The 27,125-nt window shown below is 37.3% G+C and overlaps 1 long non-coding RNA gene across 1 annotated transcript; it reads left to right on the plus strand.

Annotated features, from left to right (window-relative positions):
* The first annotated feature begins 1,213 nt into the window (after nt 1-1,213).
* Nucleotides 1,214-26,751, plus strand: LOC120504755. Its single transcript, XR_005628112.1, has 3 exons — nt 1,214-1,303; nt 9,921-10,004; nt 25,556-26,751. It is a non-coding gene; the product is annotated as an uncharacterized LOC120504755 (long non-coding RNA).
* The last annotated feature ends 374 nt before the right edge of the window (nt 26,752-27,125 follow it).

Below are 27,125 nucleotides of genomic sequence, written 5' to 3' on the forward strand. Positions count from 1 at the left end.
ACTCTTTTTTCCTCTAGGCACGTATACACTATTAAAAATAGGAGCAAAATGTTCAACAGAAGATAAAATGAAACAAGAATCACCTATAATGAATAAAGGGAATACAACTTGTGAAATCAGTAATACTGAAAGCATCTAGGAATAATATTAACAATATCAAATATATGAATGTTGAAAACACTCTCAGACCTCATCTGCCATCTTCACTTACCTTAGTCTTAGCAGGAAGCTTACAGTTAAAAAAAAAAACCAAAACCCCAAACCATTAAATTCTCTGCATAGCAGCAATAAAGACAGAAGTCAGGAAAAGGAGGTTGTATGAGATTCCCCTTGTCCTTTCCTCTGCAAATCACTTTTCCCTTGAAAGGAAGTGTTTAGGACATGCCAGTTGAGAATAATCTTTGTAAGTTATTCTGTTGGGAAGTTACACTTTTGTTCCATGTTTGGTTGTGAGCCATCTACCTGTCCAGATCTTGCAGGGAGTAATTAGTGGAAGCATACAGAGCATGCAGGGCAGTCTCTCACCTCAAGTGGAGATTTTGAGCCTAGGAGCCTAGAGAAAATGGTATCAGTTTTTTTCACAGGATACAATATACTGCATTCTGTAGTCATGGTATCTCTCTGCTAGGCAATGAGCAGCTCACGCACCCTGCACACTCCTCTTAGGAGTTGTAATGCACATCTTTAGGAACTTTCTGTGGCAGCATGATGAGAGTGGTGTCTCTGATGTTATCACAAGCCTGACAATGGTCACGAGCGAACACATCCTTCATCATTGTCTGAAAAACCACAGTATCTTATCCATAGCGAATACTCCCTGTGCTTGCAGCTATGTTGGAAGTATTAGAAGATCCTTCTTACCCTTATTTGATTCTTGAATTCTTCCCTTCTGTAATAGTATAGACAAATTATCCATGATGACACAACCTGTAAGGGTGTTCATTTTTCTAATGAACTCTTACTGAGCCTTCCTCTGCACTCTCTTCAAAGAAAAAAAATTACAAATGTAGAATTTCCTTGCACATAGAGTTACCTGCTCTGTCTTTATTTTTTGTTCCTCTAAGCTTTAAACAGGCTCAGTTTGTGATTCTGAGATCTCTAATTACAGATACATCTCATTACTTCTTGACTGGCAACATTTTCTTCAGCTAAATCCAAAAACATTGACCAGAAAAGCCTCACTCCTCTAGCAGACTGAATACTGCTCACTTATTTGGAAGCTTTCACTTGGAGCTCCTGAGGGTGTGAGCATTGTGCCCGGTTGAGCTGTTAAATGACCAGCATTTCCCAAAAGAACTGAAAGGTATTTATGATATTTGCCTTACCCACTTGCACGTGTACAGCTGCATGTTTTTGTTAACTAGAGCCATGAGTTTCTCCTTTGTTGCTATCCTTCTGTAATATTTACTGCACTGTTGGAACTCCATGCTGAGCCCTTTGATATAAAGCATCTTTCTACTTTTAGCTTTACTGATATGTATTTATTTATTTTAGATACAGTTTCTGCTAGAACACATATACACATATGAAATAAATATGTGCACTTTAAAGGAGATTAAAGAATAAAATCCAAATTTCATGAATTAATCTACATATTGTGAAAATAGGCAGCAATTCAGACTGAAAAGATGACCATAGAAATCTTTGTAAAATGCTTTTTTGTTTCTTAGGAAGATATGAAAAAGAAGATATACATTTATGGGAATGTTTCTTAGTAAGGGTAATAATATAACAAGAGAGAAAAGAGAAGGATCAGTGATTCATTAGAAACTATTTTTCATTCTTCTGAAATATGAAGAGAAAATGAAAGAAAACACAGTAAAATCTCATTTACTCCAGAGAAGCACAGACTTGTCAAGGATATTATCATCAGGATTTGAATTTTCTTCCACAGTTAACAGGATTTATTTTTGGCTAAAAAGGAATTTCAAAGCATCATTAAAATAAAACACCGTCATATTTAAAAAAGAAAAAAATTAACCTTAATTCTTCTAAAATTATTTTGGCAATTAGAAAGCACTTCTAGAGGGCAAGGTCAGCAGTTTCCTTGTTTATTTTGTCTGGTGTAAAGGAAGAAAGAGTAAAATAAGTGCACATCATTATGCTTAGTAGTAATGAATTGTTATTATTTAATTTTCTTGTACTTTAAGAATTCTCACTGTGTGAATATCTTTAACTAGGAATAAACACTCTGGAAGGTTATGAGACAGATATATGTTTTGCACACTTGAAGTAGATTGCAAATATTTGAAAAGTTTTATTTAATGTTCATTTTTGATGTTGAACTTAATTCTGAAATAAGATAATGCTTTCTCAGATCTGAGAAACTACCTAAAAATGTTGAGAAGGACAGAAGGTTACTTCATGAGTAACCTTCCAAAATATAAAATATTTTGGAGGACTTTCCTTATGAAATCTTTTCTACTGGAAACCATCACGGTTTGGATAGCTGAGTAGAACAGGCATTACCCCAATAATACAAATTTTCAATGTCTGGTTTCTCTCAGTTTTAAGAAACTTATGCAAACTGATGGACTGCAGGAAAAAATGTGGTTGGGTAAAATACCATGTATAATTCCAGTAATTTTAAAGCATTTTTTTGGGGTTTAGTTCTTTATAAACAATACTTATTCAGTGCATAATGGAGGATTATTTTGAATGGGAGCCAAACTTGTAAATTTTTATTAAAAATGTCAAATTGGGATATTTGACCACTTAAAAAGTCTTTGGCTATAAGACTTTTGAATCAGAAGATCATTCCAAACCACTTTTTTCTGAAATACAGCTTAATTTCAAACAAATTGACTAATGAAAAAAATATCGTTAAAGAGGGATGTTGAATGCAGAATTCCTTAAATCAAGAAATACAAATTACTTCAGATTCCTGTATGGTTTCCACCTTGTTTCTTGAAGAGATCTTGATGGGATATCCACTTCCAGTGTTTGCAAGGCTATGCTATGACTCATTTGTCTTTCACTCCTATTTAACGGTCGTGCTGTGACCTGCAAGCAGGACTCTTCATGGACATCAACAGAGGATCCATTCTGGCACTTGTATTGCCCACTGACTGCCAGCAGTCTCTCATTTGAGCTTGGACTCAGCACCTGGTTGGATGTTAGGGCAGCATTGCAGGATGACCACTTTCCTCAAAAGGACAAATATTTTAATGATGCTGAGCACTGCCACAGGTGTTAGGTCACTGGAGTAAACACTCTAGGGTCTTCAAAAGTGATCTCTGAGCAAGTAACAGTCCCAGCATCTTTACTCTTTCCTACAATGCTATTGTTGTGGATATTGCATCTGTTGAACCTTTGGAGTATAGTTAAATCAAGAGTAAGACATGCCCAAATGAAGAGAAAAAAAGAGGATTTCTATGCCATGAAATGTTTGAATTGAATTTTCTTAATTCTTCTGAGAAGTACCTTTCTATGAGTAACAACTCTGACTAGAAAATGTGTAAAGTACTACTTGATCAAGATAATCTGGGAAGTGTTAGAAGCATATATGAATATGTGTATAGTATTTATATATATAAAATTAGGTGTTTTAAATGGATATTTTATATTTTAGAGATACCATCACTGGTTAATATCCTACAAAATTAAATTGTGCAATTATTAAGGCAGAATATACTTCTCATCCTGCCCACCAAAACACTCAGCCACTGGGACTTTATTTACCACTTTTGCAGTCTATTCAATCAGTTCCCATATGCCCCTTCCTCTCTGCCTCACCTGTCACTTCCAAGTAGCAGACACAAAGCTCTGCACACTCACACAGAGAAATTCAGCATTTTCTACAATCAACCAAATAGCCTGAAGTGAAAGACAAACATGATGCCTGAAGCAATATTGCTTGATTAACAATGAATAGTTCTTTAAAGTGATCACATGAACTTTAATCTGAAAGATTGCTTTGAATTGTTAAGGGTGGAATCTGTTGCTATGAGAGTTGTCAAACAACTGTGGTGAATTTAATGTGTAATAGATGATAACCTTTGTCGGTTTTAATATTGAATTCCATGTTACTGATCCTAGTAAATAATCCTTACCTTCCCCTAGTGAATACCTGCTACATCCCAAAGCTCTACGCAGTACGCAAAGACATTTTAGTAGAGCGTTTTTCATGTAAAGCACACATACTGTATAGATCTGACCTCATCACTGGTTGCCTCAGGCTATCTCCAGTATACCGTCTGTTTTCTTGATTTTCTCCTGAGGTTGTCATTATCTAAGGTTTGTAAATATTTCAGAAATTTGAGACTGGTGCAGCAATTGAAAATGCCATATTGCTGTTACATTGAACTTTCAGCAGCATTCAGACATTCATTTTTCTCTATTTTATCTATTTTAGTTCTGGATAATATAAATTCTACGATGCATGATTTAGCTGTAATTGAATTTGCAATCTATTTACAGTCATTTTAACCAAAAGGCTCCAGATAAGCATAATTTTGATCTTAGTTAACAAAGAAACAATATATGTTGTTACTTTATATTGTGCTATTTTCTATTTGTCAAAGTGCTATATAGATTTTATGGATATTTTATGCAAGTTTATGCATGAAACTCAGCTGTTTGGAGAAACTGCTGACCTCTCCACTGAAGGGAAAAAAAAACACAGAACAAAAACTGAAAACCCTTTTGTCCTTTAAAAACCCGTAGGAATGTAGTATGTATCATAAAGGACACGTGTACTTAAAACAGATTAAATTAATTACAGAACTGGTTCCTTCCCTGAATCTTAGTATATATGAATTTCTTTGTATTAAAGCAGACATCATTACTGAATATTTTTGCTTTCATGTAATTATGTACATACACTTAGCAAAGTATCTTGTATAAAGCAGAAAGCTACAGAAGCCCTTTAAAAATCTGCTTTGAAAATCATGTGTGGCATGAATTTTGGCAGCATTATAATCATATTCGTTTTTGGAAGTATACTCCAATTTTTATATCAGCTCCTGTATCATAGCAATAATTTACTCTGATATTAACATTAGTATCCAATTTTCATATCAGATTCTTCATTCCAGTATCATTTACTTCAATATTACATTGCTAGTCATACCTGCCTACATTGTTCTACTTCTGTAGTTGCCTTCAATACACTTCTTTTTAACATTCATTGTGTTAAGACTGTGATGATACATCACCAAATGGGATAGAGAGAAGAATGTGTAAAATGTAAAAATGATGTATTGTGATTATAGGAAGTCTTAAGAGTGTTGATGCATTTTTAAGATTGTGCTAATTTTTTTATAATTATTTAATTAACTCATTTATATTAGGATCAGAAAGTTCATTTGCTTTGCACCAAAGCGAGCTTTACAGGCAAGAGGGAATTCCTTGAAATTTTGCTTAGCATGTTCTTATATTGAGTCATGTGGATTTCTATACTTTGTATGAAACATTCGAAGTGGAGGCAATAATTTGTAAATGACATGAGAAAAAGAAATCACAGTATATTTTCTTTTCAAAATATTTAGTGTCTACAATTCATCTGTGAACCAAGTAAATCACGGCTTCTTCAAGTGCAAGGATCGAAACCAATTACCATTAGTGACCATCGGGTGCAGCCGATCCTTTCTGTCCTGTTGCCTGAATCTCAATGATCTCCCAAGTGTGCCCATGCAATTTAACAGGAAGATCAATACACCGCGGCAGTTAGCAGCAGCTCTCTTGAAGTGCTTCACAAAACATGCTACATTTCTCTACCGAATAAATGTCAAAACATTCCAACAGCTACAATTCTTGGGAGAAATTGTTCTTGTGAAACATTATTGACATACTTTAACCCACATTTCCCGCTGCTCTCCAGCTTCCTACAGGCCAGTCAATTCTGATTTGGCAAGGGCCACATCGACACATGTCCCCTGCTGACTTTGTCTGTAGGCATGAAAGATATCACGATGCAGTGCAGAAGTCCTGGGTGTCAGGGGTCAGTGGTCCAGCTCTGACCCAAGGTCAAGGTGACAACAACCTCTCTCCTGGGACTTGTCTTCATCTCTAATATGGCCTTGGAAGCAATCAATATCATTACAGAGCTTACTTTTCTAACAGAGAGTGCCACCTGATCTAAGCATTTCAAGACGATGACTTGCAAGCCTTGCTGCTTGAAAATGTCTTCATTTTCCCACTATACTGCAAAACATCTGTATTAGGTCTGCCGTTGGTTTTTCCCATTTGTTTAATGTGATAAATTAAATTGATTCTTTTCACTTTTTAATGGATTTCTGCAGCCTGGATTTTCTCGATCTTTTCTTGTATATTTTGGAGTTATTATACATAGCTCAGTATGTATATTATAATTATTATACCTAGCTCAGTACTTTCTCCCAGCATCCAATCTCTAAATAGTTTTTTTTTTCCTTTTCTTTGTTATTCTTGCTCCCTCTTATTTTTTTCCCTATTATCAATTAGTTACCATTTTCTTCTTTATTTCTTCCTAGCTTTCAGGAAAGGAAAACTCAGTGCTGCACTAATCTGGATTTACACACACACAAAACCTATACTAAAATATCTTCTAAAAATACAAATAAAGTGCAACAACCTTACTGTTATTGTGAGGCCATAGAGGGGTAGTGCATTGTAAGTAATTATGCACATGAACAAGCTGATAACCACTGAGATAGGCACTTTTATCACCTGTTTGCAAGAGGTACTGTAATCTCCAATACAACAAAATGTTGATTTCTTCAGAAATCTCAATCATGATGCCCCAGTACAAAATTATGTATAGCTGAGGTTTTTACCTCTTTTAATGTTTTGGGGTTTGTTTTGTTTTGTGGGGTGTTTTTTTTAGTTTTCCCCTAGGAATTAAAAAAGCCTCCAACAAACACAGACCTCAAACTAAAGCAAAATAAGGCAAATTTAAGTATTTTTAAAGAAGTGTTTCTATTAATTGAGCTACACTAACAGAATTGTCGGTGACTTACAACCAAAACATTAGAGGAGGAATAGAACCTACCTATATTTTGTAACTAATACTACTCAGCTTTCTCATCACACAAAATTGGGCTTCAGATTCCCCCCGTAGTGGACAACTGACAGTGAAGTCTGAAAGCAAATATTTAATTCAAGAAGATCAAGGCATCCTTACATCATGCTGCTATAGAGACCTCTTGTGTCCTGCACAGACTAGTAGATAAAACTGAAACAAAACAAAGTAAAATAAAGTCCAAAGCCATAAATATTGCTTTAGATGTGAGTCACAGCAGTCTAATATATCTGTAATGTACCTGGCACACTTTGAGGTCTTTCAAAACAATACCATCTTCAAAAAGAGAGAGAGAGATTATTTTTTTTTTTACTCCAAAGGTTACATGCATAAACTGAACTCTAGGTTTTATCTATACTAAATGAACCCTGAGATCCAATTTGGAGGATAATTTCCTTTTAGAAAATGCAGATTCTACATCAGCTGTTCCTAGCTGCAGAAAGGAGTTAAGGCAGAAGCTGGAAGAATGGGCTTCCTCCTCTGTTTCCTTCTGTTTATCCTTTTGTACCAAATTCTCTCCTTGGATTTATGAGGCTGATGAGGCAGTTTCATTCAAGATGCAGTTGAATGACAACACTCCCAGTTTACACCCCTGTGAAGAAGAAGGGAATCAGGCTCTTTCTCTACCCCCAGCAGTTCACAAGGATGTTACAATCTCCAGGTCCCCCTGTTGCTGCTTGATGACTTTCAAGGGAAGCAAAAGGGCTGGAAGGATCTTAAGTGACTGTGCATGACAGCTGGCACAAGACACTCCTAAAGCTGAGTATATACCTTTAAAGAAAATGTGTAAAATCCTATGGAGAAAAAAGCTTTGGAGTAAAAAAAACAAAACCCTCTCTCTCTCTCTTTGAAGATGGTATTGTTTTGAAAGACCTACAAGTGTGCCAGGTACATTACAGCTTATTAGACTGCTGTGACCCACATCTGAAACAATATTTATGGCTTTGGACTTTATTTTACTTTGTTTTGTTTCAGTTTTATCTACCAGTATGTGTAGGACACAAGAGGTCTCCATAGCGGCATGATGTAAGGATACTTGATCTTCTTGAATTAAATATTTGCTTTTTGATTCTCTAGATTTTTTGCATTTTCATTCCTGCACAAATGCTATAACAGAAACTTCCAGCATATGATAGCTAAGGTATGTTACAGACTTACGTATGTTGCTGACTTACGTCTCTTCTCCAAAGTTAGGGCATCTCTTTTCCTTATCCTTCATATCTATTTTTCTATCTATTGACCAAGGAAATGACCCAGACCTGTCAGGATCGAAATTGCCAACCCAGGAAAAAAACAAAACAAACCCCCCAAAAAAACCCATCTTTTCCTTATCCTTCATATCTATTTTTCTATCTATTGACCAAGGAAATGACCCAGACCTGTCAGGATCGAAATTGCCAACCCAGGAAAAAAACAAAAAAAAAACCCCAAAAAACCCCTCAAAACAAAGCAAAACACAACAACAAAAAAAAAAACCCACCAAAAACCAAAAAAACCCCCCAAAACCCCCAAACAAACAAACAAACAAACAAACAAAAACAACCAAAATCAACCAAACACCAAAACCAATCACTTTTGTGAAAGAGAATTACAAGTTTTATTTGTTCATTCCTAATTTCAAATTAAAAAAAAAAAAAACACCAAAAAAAACCAAAAACCAAAACCAAACCAAAAACAACCAAACACCAAAACCAATCAATTTTGTGAAAGAGAATTACAAGTTTTATTTGTTCATTCCTAATTTCAAATTAAAAAAAAACATCTTTATTTTGAAAGAAATTGCAGGATATTTCTTTTTGGAAACAACACAATACCTTTCAATATCTTTAATAGGGAATTGTTGGTGGATTCAAGTGCACTTGTAGAACATATATAAGGAGAATCCAGTATGCAGTAAAATCAGGCAGAAGAAGATTCATGTTATTGAAGAAATCTGGGTGGTCAAGTAGTAATGGATGGTCTGTAATGTTAGTTCTATGTTATGAGAAGAAACTTTTAGAGAGGTAGAGAAAGGTAAAAGTGGAAAGTCTGAAAAAACCAAAACTTTAATAAAGATCTCTTACTTTTTTTGAAGTGACATTTGTAGCTGACAAAGAAGTAAGGTATTTTACGCTGTGTCTTGGAATATAATGTGGTGACGTGATTTTTGCATTCTTTCCACATGTTGCCACATAACAAAAAAATCAAAATATACGCAGATATGAGAGGTCAGTATTTTTTAAAATATAGATATGTATTTAAATCTCAGGAGTTAAACAAGATGTAGCAAGCATTCTCAGTGCAAACAACCTCACCTTCTTCTCTGCCTTGAAGAACTTCAGAAAACAATGAATTTGTCTGTGGTAAGGAACAGACATCTTTTTCAGTGTGTTTTGAAAGAATTATATAATCTGTTTTAGCATTGTTGACATATATTTCATTCTCAAGTCTGCTTGGGATCGTGTCTCCTTATTAGGACCATCATCATTTGTATTTTAAGACTAAAGAAGTTCAGTTTTAGAATCTAAGAAGTTACTGAGACATCCAGAGCTAAGCTCCATTAAACTCTTTGACCTAAACCCTACGAAGAGCCATTAGTTCAGCAGGAAGAACATTATTGTGCCAGCACACAGTGTGAGTACAAATCCTCTTCCGCCTCTGTCTGGCAGCTTCCCTCCCCCTAAAGTATTATGTTTTATATGAAAAAGCAGAGAACTATGTGAGGCCCTAATGGATTATCAAATGAAATATGATCACCAATGGATATGTATTATAGTTAATGTTTCATTAGTTGTAGTAAAAGCAGACAAAAAGGTTGGCTTTACTCTATGTTTTTCTGACTTCAGCTCAGTTCTGCAGAAATTCATTGTTAAGTTGTTTACCTCCTTAATTTTCGGTGTCATATTGTTTTTGTCTTTCCAAATTCTCTTGTCTTTTACAGCCCCCTCCATCATCATAGAAACAGATTTTTTTTTATGCGACCAGTTGGATGGAAGATGGAATTAATCAAATGGTTAATTATAAGGTAATTGCTGTCCTTCTGATAGTGGGTGACACAGAACAGAATGACCCCTATGTCAGGAATGTTGCTTAGTAAAGGAAATGGTGTTTACCTGTGAATTTACTCTGATGTCAGTCAAGAGCTCAGTTACCCTTTGTGGGGACCAAGTGTGAAAGTTTATTTTAGGTGCTCTCTTTCTTTTCATAAATCCTTACTGTAGAATAGAGGATTTTGGTTTATTCCACAGATGAAGTGAGCATCACAGTGTTTTGTGTTGGCTGTTTACCCAAAGACCTATTTATCATATCTACCTTTTGCAATTCACATTATTTCTCCTGAAAGCACTAGTCAGTTCCATACTTTTGGAGAAAAAAAATGCAGACTTCACCATCCAGGCAGAACCTACATCCCTTCAAAGGGAATGGGTATGACACTTCTCAGTCTGGTGATTCCCTGCAGGAAAGATCAACAGCTGCAATCTTATGATGCCTAAGGTTAATGTGTTTACATTCACTGTTTACAGCCTGAAAACTGGACAATTCTGCACTAATGATGCTGAGAGGTGTTTGCACTCATGTGATCTACTGCTCAAGCAGAATATTCCTCAGCAAACCATGAAACTTCATAGAATCACAGATTCATACAATGGTTTGGGTTGGAAGGAACCTTAAAGATTGTCTAGCTCCAGCCCCTCTGCCGTGGGCAAGGACACCTTCTGCTAGAGCAGGCTGCTCAGAGCTCCATCCAACCTGGCCCTGAACGCTGCCAGGGATGGGGAACACACAGTGTTTCTGGGCAACCTGTGCCAGTGCCTCAACACCTGCACAGGAAAAAACTTCTTCCTTTTACTGAAATCTGCTCTCTTTTAGTTTACAGCTATTACTTTTTGTCCTATCACCGTGTGACCTTCAAAAAGCACCTCCCCATGTCACTTCTAGTCCCCTTTGGATACTGGAATGTGCTGTGCTGGAGTCTGCTGAATAGATGCTGTTGAATAGCCCTCTGATCATCTTAGTGGTCCTCTAAGGCCTCACTCCAGCACCTGCTTGTTATTTTGGGAGCCCCAGAGCTGGATGTTCTTATGTTGGGTGGTCCAGAGATGGACTCCAGGTGGAATATCTCATATTATTTCTCTACCCCATATTACAACGGCAGTATACAAATATTTCAACTGTACTGCTGCAGCTTTATTACTTGTGTAAAATAGATTTCAGTTACAAGAATTTTCTTCTGTCACTCTCAAGTAAGGTTGAGGCCTGACTTTAGTGTAATCTTCTCTAACACTACTACCAGCAGGTGTTTCTTATTCTGTAAAGTGAAGAAGCCACAGAGAAGCTCAAGAAAAGTAATTTGCACTCTGCCCTGGAACCCTCGGGCTGTAATCAGGTCCAGACCACTGGGAACTTTGTTCATTTGTGCTTGGCAATTTCTTATAAACTTATTTTTGAAGTCAGCAGTTGTGCTTCTCTATAAAATGCAGAATTTCAGAATTTGAGACTTATCACCTGCAAGCTCAATAACAGTCTGGCCTTTGAAATATCACCTTGTTCTGGATACTAAAATTTAATACTTTACTTCAATCACAAGGGACATTGGCCTATGATGTTGTCAAGACCCATGATATAACAGATGCAGAAAGCCTGACAACAGAACAGCATGTTGCTTATAAAATCAAGCAAAGCACTTTTTTGTTTGAAAAGAACTAAGACAGCAGGTTTTTCGCCTCTTCTCTTTTAACAGTTTTCAAATACTCAAATACTCTTTGAGAAATTGTGTAACTTTGTAAATGCATAGCTTTCTTCACTGTGAGAAACACTCTAGAAATGCTTTCCATGTCACTTTTTCCTCAAATAAATCTTAATTTCAAGTATTTGATGATTTTTAGGGCATCCAACAGTTCAGAAGTGAGCAGTATGTAGAATAATTGGTGGGTAAAATGATGTTTAACAAATGATTATTTGAAGCAATTGTCCAGTGTAATGCTCTTGTCAGGATCTCCTTTTATACAGTAATGGTCTTGGTTATGAAAGACAGAAAGCATTTCAGCATTTTTATGAGCACTTTTCTTAACCCATTCAGTTAGCAATGTTCCACTCCAGTGCTGGTGACAATACAGTTGCTTCAGCAAACAATGAGGTCAGAGACACTTGCTACTGACCTCAGCAAAATAATCAGATAATCAATTGAAAGAAGAAAAAACCAGTTCTATGCTCATCACCATAGTATTTAACTGTCATATATAAAATGAAAGTCATACCAATTAGCTTTGTCTGTTATCTTTCTCCCCTCATCCTAAGACAGAATTTTCCTGATCTCCTTCAGGTACACTATTCCTTGTGGGTTGAACCCTTCATTTTCAGTCTGAGGCAGTCACTTCCTATTGTCCTGAGCATGAGGCAAACTTTATTTAACATTTGTATTTACGAAACAGAGATATCCAAGAATAATCCACAGTCTGTGCATAGTTTTGGGTTCTTAGCCACATACTCGCAGAGAAAGGATGCCAGTCCCTTAGTCAAGCTGTGAGCTGCACTGAGAATGGAGAAAGGAGACCGAACTTTTTGTGTTCCAGATTTGTAAGTAGGAACCTTTGTGCAACTCCAAATATGCAATTTGTTGCTTTTTGCTGCAACTCTTAATTGCAGAATTAACAAATTATAGACTCATTTCGGTTTGAAAACACCTTTAAGCTCAGGGAGTCCAACTGCTAATGAAGAAACACAACTCAAAAAAATGTCATGGAAAATAGGCAGAACTAAAACCTGCCTGGCCTGAGAGAGGTTGTCCTTTCCCAGAAAATTTTTTTCTGACCTTGTTAATGAACTAACCAGTAGAATAGCCAAGTTATTCTGCTCAGCACACACACAGCTTCTAGATTTTAGTGAGCTCCCATTTGTGCTGGATTATAAAGTCAGATAAGAGGACTAAAAAGAAGGTCAAGCAACTTGCCTGCAGTCACACAGCAAGTGAGTGGCTTAACTTCAATCTGATGACAATTAAATGGGCACTAAAAATACAAGAAATTCGAATTGACTAAAAAATAACATAAATGCTTGAAAGTACAAAATAGGAGTGTTAAGGAACCTAAACAGTTTTTGTTTTGCCCCATTTCCAGTTTCAATTCTTTGTTCTTTTATACCTAAGTCACAGATGGTATTATTATCACATCAGGTCTTTTTCACAGGCCTTTCAGAGGTCTTCAGTCCCTGGCTACTGAAACCTGAAATCTGAAGGAACAGCTATGCACAGACAAACTATAGGTGGAATGCTGAAAATGTGCATGGGATATTGTATTTTTGATTACTTTAATGCTTATATATGTATATTGAGGTATGTGATGCTTCATCAACATGCTCACCTTTGCTGTTTTCTAGTAAGTGCTATAATTTGATGTGGTTTTAGGGGTTAGGAAGTTTGTGTATCTAAGTACTCTAACTCTGTGTTTAATGACACTTGTATAAATGGTAGCACCTGGAGTCTTTCTCTCAGTTTCAGCAAGGTACTTAAGCACATGCCTGGCTTAAAGCAAGCAAGCAGTCCCATTGAAGTTAATTAGACTTCCCTTGTACTTAAAGTTAGGCATGTGCTTAAGTACCTTGCTGCATTAAGACCTTAATGAAGATTGGGGTATAACTGCCTTTGTTGCAGTGTGTGTAATGTGAGTCATTTAGTGCATTCAGTGTGGAGCTGGGAGTACAGTAAAGCAAAGCTGAGTGAGTACAAACACAGAAAGGTTAGGATATTGTTTTGTAGCTGTTGTGGTCACTGCTCAGACTCAGCTGCTTATTTTAGGTAATGGTGTCTCCTAAGGGCTTGTTTTCTATTTTTTCCCCTGCATCTGGCAGAACTCACAAGAAGTGTCTTTGTTGTATTTTAGGGGTTTTAGGTACCAATATTGATAGAGAGATATTGATTTCAAAAAATTCTCCTGGCTGGTTTAAGAATGCACAAGTGTTAACATCTTTTCCCTGGGGGACTGGATCTGAGGCCTTCTGAAGTCAATGGGAAGGCTCTCATCAGACTTAATGGGCTTCAGATAAGGTCTTTAGGAGGTGAGAGAATTTCTTTGAGATCTGTGTTTTAGATCAGCCAGAAGTCAGCATTGCACTGGCTCTCAGCACTAGGGCAGCAAACTGGATGAGGATGGGGGAAGGAGAAGAGGCTGAAGGTACACCTTGAACTGAACAGTAGCTTGAATTGCCACCACTCATTCTGTAGCACCTATCAATAAATTAATATGAGGACAATACTCACCGAAGAACTGACTGAGTCCCATACTAATTTACAAGGTCTGTGTGGATTCCAGCACAAGGTGATATAGCACCAGGCCAAAGCTGGAAACTTTGCTCTTTGTCATTTACTGTGAAACATGCAGAAATACTGACTTTGTTTTTTGTTAAAGAAGTTTTACAGGATACAAGGATAGGAATAGTAGAAGCAAAACTTAATGCAGTAGTAGGTTGTTTGTTCTTCTCATTCATATTCCTGTTACTGAGATGAGATTCACCATAAATGGCAGTTTCCAAGAGGTTTACAAAGAAGAATCCTGGTGCCTATCCTGCAATTGCTATTGGTTAGAGAAATTAGTCCCATGGCTTTCTATAGCCATACTCTTTAACTACTGCTTACTTTAGATGTGGTGTAAGGTAGTAGAATTTATTTCCAAATGAATTGCAAACACACTCTGATAACAGTATAAAAGTAACCTGCAAGAAAATTACACCAAGCAATGTGTCCAAAAGCCATGCTTCATATGAGCATGACTTTTGGACACATTGCTTATAAACTAATTTAAAACAGTCTAGAATGGAGGAAATGCCAATATTTGCTTGAGATGTTTTTACAGATTCTGTAGTTTTGAGGAGGTTGAGACTTAAGGATGGCAGGAGAGAGCATTATGTACAGGTCATGAATGCTGTGATTTAAACAAAGGAAGAGAGATATTTTGAAAGCATTAAACATATATAGAGCAGCATACATTAGACCACATCAGACAGAACCTTTAAGATCCTGAATTTATCAAATGACAACATTCATTTTGTACTATGTAGAAGACAACAAGAAAGTCAGCAACTTCATGTGCTGACATTGCAGTAAAACATGATTTTAATTAGCTCACACAGAGGACACATTGAGGAAAAAGTGACATTTCATTGAGGAATATACTATTAAACACAACCCTCCTTGACCTGCCATTTATCAGGGTGCAACTCAAAAGTCACATGACTCATCCTGTCTTTCTCATTGTCCTTTGAACCCTGGAAATTCATGGTTCATTTGCAGTGACATGGGATTCTCCTGGTTTCTTGACACACAGAAGCATCTGCTGCTTTTCCATACAGTGATGGAGAGCAAGAGGCACAACTCTTTATAGCAGTGGCCAGTTTGAACATCAGAATAGCTGCACAACACACAGTTAAATTCTTGAAGTTATCAACTGAGAGGAGTTGAGGAAAAAAAATGGAATGAAAAAAGAATCTTACTTCAGAGAAGCACCAGATTGTCCTCAAATTAGAAAAATTAACCACAAACAGAAGCAAAAAATGAAAATAAACATAGAGCAACTAATTTAGGATTAGTGTCATGCCAAAAATGTGTTAGACTTTGGTTACATGCAAGTCTAAAGTATATCAGTTGCTCTTATTATAAAAACTAATGAAAAAGGTGTGCTGTATTGATACCCCTATTTAGACCTCAGACATGAAGAAAAATGTAAATAGAATTTTACCTTTTTTTCTATGTACTGAACAGTTGCTAGACCCAACACTGTAGAAAAATAAAAAAATCAGGAGTCAAACATATCCATGATGATGTTCAGCTTTCTGTATTTCATCAGTCTCATTAATAACCCTGGAGGGAAATTTCTGTGGTTAAAGTTCAGGAATGGAAATCAGAGGCATGTCCAGTCTCTAATTCTGCTAGATTCTCCTTCTGAAACTGAGCAGGTTACTGACCTATTAGTCCTATATCTATAAAATGGGGATAATAATTTTGTATCTCAAAGAGGGGTTCTGAGGGTAAGTCTACTAATACCTCTAAGATGCTTAGATATGAGGGTGACGAGTGCCATAGAAAATCCTATAAATAAATAAAATAAACTGTGAGAGCCTGAGGCAGTGGAAGCTGCTGCCAAGGCTGTGCATTTCCACACTCCCCTTACTGCGGGAGATGTGGCTCAGAGCCAATATGCAGTCTGAGAGCAGCTCCTGCATTAGTGGAGTGTGTGTGTTGTTTGTTTATTTGGTTTTCACAAAGGGTACCCACTACATACCCAAGGTAACCACCGTCTGTTTAAAATGGGATGGTGCTGTGATGTGGTGAATCTGATATGCCTAGTTTTGGTTGCTGTCTGTATTTTTTCTTTCTTTTTTTGAATGACAAATATATTTCCTAAAACCCTTCAGGAATCTTTAATCGGTGTGGGTTGCTTCAATTGCTGTTATATTCTTTGGGATTTCTGTTTGTTTATTTGCCTGTCGGGCTGTGCTGGCAGCTGGCAGGTCTGAGGGTCTAGCCCTGCCACCCTGCAGGGCTTCCTCAGCACAGGACCTGAGGACAGGGCCAGCAGTGCAAAATGTTTTGCCAGTTTCTTTGGCAGGTTTTTGGGACCAAGGTCCTGGCACCAATGTGGCAATGCAAACACAGAGAGGGGAGCTCCCACAAAGGAGATGACATTTTCGACAGCAGCTACTAAGGGATGTACAGAACTTTTGCTGTTGTTGTGCAGCTTTATCCCCTGAATGCTCCTTGCTGATTGGCGAGTGGCCATCATATCACACCTACTCTGAGCAGCCCAGAGACTACATGCATTTGTGGTCTTCAGTTTTTTCCCAGCTTGCAACCTCCAAGTGACCGTGCAGAGGTGACACACTGCCATAAGGAGAGCACTGTGGTGTTAACACATGCCCAGAGAGGATCAATCTTTCAGGAGCAGTTGGAGCAGTTCCTGGCACCAGCTGGCAAGTGAAAGCCCTTGTGAGAAGGGGCAGGGGAGTAGCAGTGCAGCCAGGGCATTATCACAGAGTCTCAGTGGAGAGATCAGAGGAAGGGCTACAGTATCCAATCCCATATGCTTGCAGAGGAAACGCTGTTAGGAGCCAAGTACCTGCCCCAACAGGTGTGTGATGAGTGAGCATGCTTGTGATGTCTGTGAGTTTGTGTATAAACTACTGTACGGCCAAAATGAAACAGGAAGAGAAGAAACAACTATGCTAAGATAGGGCTTTCCTGTAGTCTAATCAGCAGGACCTGTGCTTTGTCCCAGGGGACGAGACCATCACAGGAGCTGTGAAGAAAAACACTTTAGACTACGCCAAGACAAGGAGGAATTGATACACTAGAGAGGAGAAGAAAAATATTCCCCCTCTACCTCCTCCAAAACAAAAGGTTTCCTCCAAAAATGCCTTAAAAGGCAAATATTGTTCCTTTGCTGTACTCCTGAGAGGCTGAAGGTTGAAATCAAGTTCTTTGCCCTGAGGTAGTAAAGGGGATGAAATCCAGGAGTGAAAATAAGCATAATCTAGGTTCCCCAGTAATAATCCATGGTTAATTTGTCACTCCCAAATGGGGCAGAAAGAGGCTGAGGAACAGCTGGGGCTTGATGAGCTCCTCTTTGAGTTTCCCTTAGCAGCAGATCCCGCTGCTCTGTGGCCGCTTCCACTTTGCCCACCTTGCAACCCAAGAACTGGGAAGATACAGCAGGTCTGACCTCTTGCATTGTATCTCCAAAATCCCAGAAGAGAAATAGCTGCCTGTGGGAGTCTCCAGCTTCAGGCTTTTCCTCCCTCTTGAAAGACAGGAAAGGAGAAAGTTAAAGAAAGAGAAGACAGAAAGGAGTCAAGAGAGAAGGGAAAGAGATGCACTGTGACTGAAGAGACAGAGAAAGACTGGATGTCTTAGAGTGGGGCAAATAAATGTATGAAGAAGAAAAGCAAGAGAGCAAGATAGCGTCAGGGTCATGGGAAAGAGAATGGAAACCTGCTTGTTTTTAAAAAAAGGAATAAGGTGAGTGACATGTAGTGGACATTTGAAGTAAATGCAGTGAAATAAGGCATTTGAGCAGACTCTGTTCTATGTAAATGTCATTAAAATGAGGCTGGAGGGTGTTCAAGTCTTCTTGTTGAGCATGTCCTTTCATGAGTCTCTATATCCACCAACCTGCCTCCCCATGAACCAAAACAGCTTGCCTATAAAAAATTCTGATCCCTAAACAAAATCCTTCTTGTTGGATTTTACATCCAGACCTTTTTTTCCCAGACTGAGCAAGAATACAAGTAATGCTTTTCCGTTCTTCTCGGAAAAACATACCATAACATTTATCATTTTTACATGAAGTAAATGCATCCAGTCATTTTGAAGGTTCATAAGCTTCTGATCATTCTTGTCAGAGACATGTCAGTTTTGAAGTGTGATATTCAGGTACTTTTACTAATGCCTTCACAACACAAACTAAACCAAAATAATCATTTTGGTTTATATATTATGTATATTTTTCTCTTGCATTAGCACTTCAGGATAATTTTTTTTTCTTCGGAAATTTGATGCTTGTAACACATCAAGCCTGCAGTAGGGATAACCCATATAGCTACTAGTTTCTAAGAAAAAATTCTGTCCATCAGCTATACTCAATCCCATATTTATTGAACATTTCTCTTTTAAGTAGTGCCTTGCACTTGTCCTTCATGAATTTCATGCTCCCTCCCTGTATTCTTTTCCAGACCATTTTGCAAATCTGTCAAGGTCATTTTGAATTCTCCGTCTTTCTTGCAGTGTGCTGTGGTTCTTTCTTCCTACTTTCCTGCCATTTGCATGACCAGTATGGATATTTCTCCATTCCATCATTCTTTGTGTGTGTTATTATCCATGTACCTGTATGAAAAAAAGAATGGGAAGAGTGTAACTTTTGTGTATCTGCTCTTGGTTTATGCTTAAGAAGCAGAATGAGATGACAGATGCTATCTAAGTGACAATGTTGCTCTGCACCAATTTTTTCACTCACTGAAATGGATCATACTTGATGAAACCAGCTCACTGATTATTGGTAAGTTTTGCTAATATTAAAACCTGTCACCCTACTTCATGTTACCTTGGTAAAGTGAAACTGAGGTAAAGAGAAATACATACATATTTACATACATTCTTATATATAACTATACCTAAGTGTACATGCATGTGTATGTATATACGTATCTATTTGTTGTTTCAACTGTTCCTAATACAAATAAATAGTAAATAAAGGAGCCAAATCAATTAATAAAATAAAATGAACTCTTTGGAGGGACTGCTATATTTCAATGGAAAATTCCCATAATTTCTGACACATTGTTAGGACATCATCTTTCAAAATCACACTGTTCTTTTTGTTCTGCACAGAACCGAGACCTGAAAATGAATATACTGAGGCCTATTTCCGTTGCTTTTGAGTAGAGGCTTTTTCATTTACTTCTCAGCATAACAGTTGGACTGCACAGAAGCACTGGAGCTTAACAAAAAAGACTCTCATCTCAGACAAAAACTGTAATTATCACAGGGGAACAAATTAAACAGAAAACCCTGCTGGAATGAGATTTCCACATATTTAGAGTGTGTTAATACCAATAATATGGTACATACTAACAATAGAATCTTTCTGTAGCTTTTGTAGTATCAGATATGAATAAAAATATGTATGATTACAGTGCCTCAAAAGAAACAAGATGCTCAAATTCTTTTGTGGATTATTTTTTTAAATGTTTAGGAGGTGGGGAAGTTAATTTGAGAAAATCTGATGTATTTTGTTTATAAGGGTTTCCATTTTAATCAGTACTGATCACAATGGTATTGATCTAGGCAATAAAAGGGAATAATTTCAAATACATTTGCTAAAGTACAGCATGCACTGTACAACTACACACTTTTTTACATTTACTTTACCTTGATTTTTTTGTATTTTTTATTATTTACAATTATTTTTCCACTACTTCTGCCATCTGCCTATCACATATATTACATGCCTATTAAAATGGGAATCTATGAAAGAAGCAAACTCAATATATCCATCTTTCAGTTTAGTCTGTTTTCCTAAGGGAGAAAAAAAATCCAACACCACAATTGCAGATAAACATATATGTTTTTGCATATATATATATATATATATGTGTGTGTGTGTGTGTGTTTGTGTTCATGTGTAAGTGTAAAAGACCAAGGTGTAATGATGGAAACTGTAGAAGGGAGTGGTCAGCAGATTTATTTATGCTATAAGTCTTATAGACAATAATCATTGTTTCATAATATTATCAGTCATATATATATATGTACTGTGATAAGATTTAGTTTTGCTTCAAAGTCCAATGATTCTTCCCCTAACAATGAATTTCATGTGCATCTCTCTTTCTTGAATTTGAAACTATGGCATGCATTAAGCCTGCCTACAAGTGTGCACACATATTTGTGTATATAAATCTCTTTTGTGTGCACATAGATGAATGTTACGGTGTCTTCATCTGTTTTCAGATGCACTCAGTCCCTGAAAGATTGACTTTTAATCATACTGTTAGATAATATCATTCAATTCTAAAATAATTGTGATAATTTTTTTCCTTTTCTCTCTTTTCCTTTCTTTTAAAATTATCCTACTGGAACTAGACTGAATCTTCCATTTACATTGAAATAAATAAATTGTAAAGCTCTGTAAACAGCAAACATTTTTATGGTATGGTGGTGAGGTGAAAACATCCTGTTTGAATTTGCACAGAAAATATTTATGTTATTTTCTTTTTTAAGGACTTATCTCTGTAATATTATTGACACATTTGGATCAATACTTTTAAAGGTTTCCCCTTTTTTTTTTAATATCAAATGCTGGAATGATCTGTATGTTTACCTTGATAATATACACTTGTCTCTTTAAGGTGACAGCAGATGGTCCAATAAGAAGTGGCAGAACTAAGTGCTGAAAATATAGCAGCCCATCTCAAGCTCCCTTAACCATAAAATCTATGAATTTATGCTCAACTGAGCGATAAGACATAGTCATGAAATGTCCAAGGGTGAATCAGGGTGGTTGGAAGTGTACCTATTTCCCCTGCGCAATGAGAAACCGTTCAATGCACTGTCTAAATGCACAGACAATATTTAGTAGCTTTATTTATCAATTAACTGCGTCCATCACGCTCAGCCTGTGTACATCATAGCGTGCTGCCGAGAATTGCTGTACCACTGTGCCTTCCAGGTTTCTGTGGGCTGTTTTGTTAATGCACGTTTTGTAGCTCTCCGCGGTTAGTTTAATACTGGCATTCCAGCGTGAACAGTTTGATAGTCTGGGGATTAAATCTTCAGAGGATGTAAGTCAGTGCATATCCACATGGCATCACAGTTTGCATCACAACACCATCAGGTTCACTACTTAACACATAATTTCAGGTTATGTGTGATTTCCCAGACAGGACTTTATCCTTCTTTGTGTCTGTAGCTGTCTCTCTGTCATTCCCTACACCTCCCATTGTATATATTCTCTGCTCCACCTGTTCTGCAACACACAGACAAACAGAGTACCAATGCTCTGCTGTGTTAAACAGGTGAAGAAACTACACTAGAAAAAAATATTCTAAACCATGGATTTTCTTCTGAACCATGCTATGTTAGCTCCATGTCCTCATCCTCAAATGACTTCTGGTATCAAACAAGCCAATTGCAGATCTGTTCCTCTACAGAGGAACAGCAAAACAATATTAACTGATTAGGCATTACCTCTGCTGTATCTGTTTTCACTATCCTTAAGCTTACTGGAATGCAAAACCGTTGCCAACATCATCCAGATCAAAGATCTTTGGACACACAGATGAATAAATTGTGTATTTTGAAAAAATCAGTGTATTTTCTGAGGAAGCTCAGGGAAAGTGAATGTACTATTCACTGTGTGAATAAAGCAGGCAGGCAGACACATCAGATCAGCATCCAGAGAAAGGGAAAGATGCCATCAGAGAAAAGGGACTACTTATCATCCTTTTCTGTCAAGACATTATGGGCCTGGCTGTGATGTAGCATGGCCATTTTCTGCATAAAGTTAATTTAAGCAGCCCAGGACAGATTATTCCCCTGCAAGAAATAATTCCTGCTTATTCTCTAAGCTGCCAGTGTAACGGAGAAGAAGAGCAGAAGCAAAGGGAGGAGGTGGGGGCTGTTGTACCTAATGCACTGCATCAGTCCTCAGTCCAGGAATCTGAGGTAGCTGCATAGTTGAGATTGTTACAGTTATTTTACAGGTGGATGGTTTGGGAAACAAAAAAGTTCGAAGGTTTGAACAAACCATAAAGAAATCACAGACACTAGGGAACACTGGATCTCCAGTCTCTGCTTTCGGAAGGTAGGAGTTGGAGACAGGGAGAGAGAATATGCATAATGTATTTTATATGCAAAACACAGTACTGTATAAAAACAAAGATCACTCACAGTTTTGCCATACATATATATAGCATAACATTAAAGAAATTGCTCATCAAAAAAGCGCAGTGATTACACAATAAAACATTTTGAGCAACAGAGATATAGCCTGGGCCATTCTCCAATGAAGAATTTTAAATTAACTAATGCAATTATTTTGACAACTGTAATTTCAGTAAAATTAAAATTCTGGATGTTGTATTTCATCATTAACACACGGTTACAAGAGCCATATATGTCTCCCTTTATATTTGTCAATGGATTTTTCCAGAATGATACAAAAATATGCTTACTTCCTGCAGTTGCAATTTACTCTATATTTTGCTCATTTGCTAGCATGTGAAAGAACTAGTTTTGAGTCTTCCTTTGTGATTTGGAGTCAAACGTAGTGTTGTACAGGTCAAAGTGTTATAAGTTTGGTAGCTGAGGTAGACAAAAATACATCAGAAAAACCTGCATATCTGCTTGAGCTATTCATAAAGAATATTATGACATCCAGCCTCTAAGTGATCAGCCCTGGGTGTGTGTCACGTTGCTGGGCTGCCACATCAGTTGTGTGCAGTCCTTGCATGCTCCAGTACCGAGACAGAGGCTCCATCCCTCCCCGTTACCTCATTGCCCCACTAAGTCATTCTGACAGAACCACTGCTGAACAAGCTGGTTATGCAGCTGCATTTTACCTCTTTGAACATCCATTCTCTTACCCTTTTCCAGGTCTGTGACTATTTCTAGTGCAAGTCCTAAAAGAAGCTTTTTTCAATTGCTTTAAAATCTGTGTAAAGCCATATTCTGCCAGATAAGGAGGAAATGAAGTTTTAGCTGGTAATCTTTCACTTTTAACGAGCTTTTAAATGAGCCAAATATTCTCAGCCAAGTGACCACCCACCTGTGGAGGGAGTAAATGTCCCTCCCTATTCCCCTTCGAGGTCCACTTTGCAAGTTTCAGAATTGCAGCTCCAAATTTCAAAGGAGGTACTCATGATATAAATCTTGGGAAAAACCAGCCAGAGGCTACAGGAAGAGCCTGTGAGTAAACAAGGGGGATGAGGAACAATCCTTCCCATATGTCAGCAAAGAAGTTTCAGAATACCTCAGGTACCAACAGCTAATCCATCCTACATGTCCTGTTCTTGTGTGGCTTGGGGCAGAGACTGAGAATGTCTGTAGGATGTCTTTTCTGGTGGGCCACAATTTAAAAATACTACTCCAAGAAAAACATCTGTGATCCCAACAGAAGCAATCTTCCTACTCAAGTGTCTTTATGACATTACAGTACATATATTTAAATCACTGAAGGTGTGATTCTATCCTCCCAGCTTAGGTGAATATCTATTCTCCTGGAGTCAGGCTCATTATTAATTGCATCTTCATTCTATGCAACAAGAGACAGCAGAGACTGCTAGGATAGTTATCTGCTGCTGTCTGGTATGTAACAACACTGTTTTTTCAGACCTGATTAATAAATGGAAACTGAGTGATTAAATTAACTTCAGTACTTTCACAGAGCTCCTAAAAATAATTTTGAAAGTTGCAATAGGTATTTTTAAAATACTATCTCTCTTTATTGTGAAGAATATGAGAGAAATCATGTAACTATTAGAGACCAAAGTTCCTGCTTTAACAATCTGGGAGGCAATCTGTGCAACCTCTTTTCATGAAATGAAGTCATGGTCCTTGGAGGAAGAACAGGAGGATGCAAAGATCTACTCACTAAAATTCTTATATTAAATAATCTTAAGAATAGATGTTTGCAAAACTATGTATCTTTTATAGTCCAACCATAAATTAAAGCTGATGCAGAACAAGCAAAATTAAAACCCAATTTTAGTCTTCATTTTGTTCTCTTCTTTCAACATTTTAGAGGCATTTAAAGCTTAGTATACCAGTGATAATAAAAGCTTTCAAGGAGCTTTAGATTCCTAACAGAACCATAGTTTTTACTGTGTCAGAGATATGGAGGAAAAATTCTTGTGAACTGAGTTGAACTGGGTTTCACTTTCCAGTACCCATTTACTCACAAAAAAAAATTGTACAGTGTAATACATTTGTAATTCCACTTTGCCATGTAAACCTTATTTCTTTGCAGTTGCAGGGTTTGCGGTCCATTGATCCCTGCAAGTTGTTTTCATCTCTTGCTGATATCTTTTTCCATCAACATTTTAGTTACTTGTAGGGATTAGCCCCTTTTGCTGCCCAGTCATTACCACAAGTATTAAGTTGGTGCTTCAATATTTTCCTTCTTTTTTGCTTGAGAGCACTGACTTCCTGACCCTCAGCATCTGCACACTTGGGTAGTCCTAAGCTCTCTGATTGCCAGCCGTGGCCAGTGCCAGAGGTGTGGGTGCCCCTCAAGAGTTCCACTTTGGGAACACAAAACCATGTAATTCTGGACATACTCACAGCATCTTTGGAAAAAACTGCTGGTTTCCTTTGTGATATGCATCAGAAAGAGAAAATCCCAGCTGATTTTACACTCTGAATTTCCTAAGTGTTATTTTTCTTCACTGTCCCTTTCTTCCCACCAGGTTCCCTTCCAGCTCTGAAGGATAAGAACAGCACCCACTTCTTCCACAACCTAACACAATGCAGGCTGAGCTCCTTGGCAGTGCAAACCATCTCCTAGCATCTTTTCAAGTTTGGAGATCCAAGCCTTCTTTGCAAGTTCAACCTTCGAAACAGTGAATGGGATAATGTTGATGATTACTTCTGATTGCTGGTCTCTCCTTTTTGACAAACATAACTAATTTGAGCTGAATACTGCCATGCTTTCTGCCTCTGTTTTTTTGGGGGATTGTTTTTTAATTTTTTTTTTTTTCTTTTTCAGGGAGCTCTATCTTTCATTTTCTCTCCTTTACCACACCACCTGTATCTTCTGCAGTTAATTACACACTCATTTGTCCAACAAGATTAACCACACTGGCTGAACCTTGCCTTTTTTAAGATAGGGATGTAAGATAGGCCATAAGATTCTTTTCTGAACAGTGTTTCACTTTCAATAGTGACCACCTTTAGCAATTTACAGCCCTACACTGCTGTGTAAAAGTACACAAAAGTCCCCTTCATGTTGACAGCAGGTTCCTAATGTAAAGACATTCTTTCTCTCTGGTTTCACATAAACTCTGCTAATACAGATGCTTTATTCCTTCCTTCATCAGGTGAGACCTCTTGACTCCAGTACTGAAGCATGCCCCAGGTCTCACTCACAGCCTGCTGCAGTGAAACACGCATATGCAGAGACCAGAGCAACTTTGTTCTGGAGGCAGAGGTCAACCCAGACAGCATTTGACTTATGAACAGCTGTGCTTTGTGAAGGACCTGACAACGTAAAGGTTCTTTCTGTTCAGGATGGTGCTGCAGTGAAACCCAAGCTGAGACTCCATTGAAGTCACAAGTTCAACTAGCCTGTTAATATAGATGAATTTTTGTGTATACTTAAGCACTTCCCTCAGATTAGCCAAAGAACACCATTTTCCTTTTTTTTTCCCTCTAATAAATAAATTTATTTTCTCCTGTTTGTCTGTCTGTCTCTCTATTTTATCTTCTTTATTGTTTGTGTTCATGTCAAGTATTGCTCATTCTGGTTTCTATTATTAATTTTTCTATCACTTCATCACATGTTAAAGGGGGATAGGAGTGGATGCCAAACTTACCTGGTATTGGCTCAGGTCATAAAATAATGCAATGCTTTGTAGAGATTCAGGACTTGTCTTAAATTGAAGATAAAGTGGTTTTTACCTCTATCATACCAAGAAAATTAATGTAGCCTCTACTTGCCTCTCTCCACCTTGGCATCCCTTATTAAACCGAGGGCAATTATGATCTGAACATTTTTAGGATGACAAACATCACGGATCACCTGAGGTTAATGTCAATTAATAGGTTGTGTCAGTTATGGAGTAACTGGCAATTGGATGAGAAAATGAAAGAAACAAAGAAGCAGAAAAAGCTGGAAGGAGATAATTATTGTATGGCTTAGAAATCAAATATAAAAGTTCAGTAAATACTGATACTGATAAAGGAATTGCTAGAAGTTAAATTCCACAGCATCTCAGTGCAGGCTGTTATGTCACACTGACAACTGCAGCACGTGAACAACGGTGTCTCTATAGCTTATATTTCATCAAGGAGTTTCACTGGCACGTGGGAGCTGTCAAGGCCTGGAGAGGTGATCTGTCAGAAGGATGTCTGCAGCATTAAGTGTTTAATGCCATTTTAATAACAGTTTTGCAGTTCCTGTATATACCTGTGAATGGCTGTGTATTGTTTTAAAACACTTCCTTTTAACTTCAGGTACAATTGAGCCAGATCCTTTACAGACATAATTTGCTGTGGTTCTTTTTATTTCAACAGGATTGTGCCGTCTGATGCTGAGACCCAATAGATTTTATATCCTCTGAGTACCATATATCCTGGAGAAAACTGATTTATGTAGAAAATAGTTTTCACCTGGCATAACATACTGCGAAGGAAAAATGAGAGACAAGAAAACAAACTGTCTGCTTTCCTAAGTTAGAACTTTCTCCATTCCAGTTAAGGAAGTAAATAATAAGACATTATCTATTATTGCATTTCTCTATTATTGAGTCAGCTTTAAATAAAAGTCTTGATTAATACACATAGATATATTTATGAATTTTATACATATGAGATATTAAAAAAAAATGCACATTGAATTTGATTTTTCAATTAGACACACATTGGAATGTAACAAAAAATAAGTGTGAC

Source organism: Passer montanus, unplaced genomic scaffold (genome assembly GCF_014805655.1).
Source record: "Passer montanus isolate IOZ18808 unplaced genomic scaffold, ASM1480565v1 scaffold3, whole genome shotgun sequence".
In the NCBI taxonomy this organism is placed as follows: domain Eukaryota; kingdom Metazoa; phylum Chordata; class Aves; order Passeriformes; family Passeridae; genus Passer; species Passer montanus.